The sequence below is a fragment of the Bombus pyrosoma genome, unplaced genomic scaffold (assembly GCF_014825855.1).
Source record: "Bombus pyrosoma isolate SC7728 unplaced genomic scaffold, ASM1482585v1 HiC_scaffold_4710, whole genome shotgun sequence".
Classification (NCBI taxonomy): Eukaryota; Metazoa; Arthropoda; class Insecta; order Hymenoptera; family Apidae; genus Bombus; species Bombus pyrosoma.
In genome coordinates, this window is record NW_025219969.1 from 197,782 (window position 1) to 199,560 (window position 1,779).

Below are 1,779 nucleotides of genomic sequence, written 5' to 3' on the forward strand. Positions count from 1 at the left end.
CTTCAGGTTTGAGTGCGCACGAATGGGCGACACAGGCCTGGAATTCCATTGACGGTATTACTACACGACCCTTGATTTGAGGTACAACGTTCTGAAGTCCTTCAGGTTTAAGTTCGCACCGAATGGGGCACATAGATCTGGAATTCCATTGACGTTGCTAACGATTTGGAGTTCTTCAGGTTTGAGTGCGCACGAATGGCCGACATAGGCCTGGAATTCCATTGACGGTATTACTACACGACCCTTGAGTTGAGGTACAACGTTTGGAAGTTCTTCAGTTTTAAGTTCGCACCGAATGGGCGACATAGATCTGGAATTTCATTGACGTTGCTAACGATTTGGAGTTCTTCAGGTTTGAGTGCGCACGAATGGGCGACATAGGTCTGGAATTCCTTTGACGGTATTACTACACGACCCTTGAGTTGAGGTACAACGTTCTGAAGTTCTTCAGGTTTGAGTGCGCACGAATGGGCGACACAGGCCTGGAATTCCATTGACGGTATTACTACAGGACCATTGAGTTGAGGTACAACGTTCTGAAGTCCTTCAGGTTTAAGTTCGCACCGACTGGGCGACATAGATCTGGAATATCATTGACGTTGCTAACAATTCGGAGTTCTTCAGGTTTGTGTGCGCACGAATGAATGACATATGCCTGGAATTCCATTGACGGTATTACTAGACGATCCTTGAGTTGAGGTACAACGTTCTGAAGTTCTTCAGGTTTGAGTGCGTGCGAATGGGCGACACAGGCCTGGAATTCCACTGACGGTATTACTAGACGACCCTTGAGTTGAGGTACAACGTTTCGAAGTTCTTCAGTTTTAAGTTCGCACCGAATGGTCGACATAGATCTGGAATTTCAGTGACGTTGCTAACGATTCGGAGTTCTTCAAGTTTGAGTGCGCACGAATGAGTGACATAGGCCTGGAATTCCATTGGCGGTATTACTAGACGATCCTTGAATTGAGGTACAACGTTCTGAAGTTCTTCAGGTTTGAGTGCGTGCGAATGGGCGACACAGGCCTGGAATTCCACTGACGGTATTACTAGACGACCCTTGAGTTGAGGTACAACGTTTCGAAGTTCTTCAGTTTTAAGTTCGCACCGAATGGGCGACATAGATCTGGAATTTCATTGACGTTGCTAACGATTCGGAGTTCTTCAGGTTTGAGTGCGCACGAATGGGCGACATAGGCCTGGAATTAAATTGACGGTATTACTAGACGATCCTTGAGTTGAGGTACAACGTTTCGAAGTTCTTCAGGTTTGAGTGCGTGCGAATGGGCGACACAGGCCTGGAATTCCACTGACGGTATTACTAGACGACCCTTGAGTTGAGGTACAACGTTTCGAAGTTCTTCAGTTTTAAGTTCGCACCGAATGGGCGACATAGATCTGGAATTTCATTGACGTTGCTAACGATTTGGAGTTCTTCAGGTTTGAGTGCGCACGAATGGGCGATACAGGCCTGGAATTCCATTGACGGTATTACTACACGACCCTTGATTTGAGGTACAACGTTCTGAAGTCCTTCAGGTTTAAGTTCGCACCGAATGGGGCACATAGATCTGGAATTCCATTGACGTTGCTAACGATTTGGAGTTCTTCAGGTTTGAGTGCGCACGAATGGGCGACACAGGCCTGGAATTCCATTGACGGTATTACTACACGACCCTTGATTTGAGGTACAACGTTCTGAAGTCCTTCAGGTTTAAGTTCGCACCGAATGGGGCACATAGATCTGGAATTCCATTGACGTTGCTAACGATTTGGAGT

At 46.7% G+C, this 1,779-nt stretch overlaps 2 protein-coding genes across 15 annotated transcripts in view; one reads left to right on the forward strand and one right to left on the reverse strand.

Annotated features, from left to right (window-relative positions):
* Window positions 1-1,779, reverse strand: part of LOC122577441 — a 266,783-nt gene that overhangs the window by 141,368 nt on the left and 123,636 nt on the right. The gene's annotated exons all lie outside the window — the stretch shown is intronic.
* Window positions 1-1,779, forward strand: part of LOC122577433 — a gene marked incomplete at its 5' end in the record, with an annotated part of 702,209 nt that overhangs the window by 50,861 nt on the left and 649,569 nt on the right.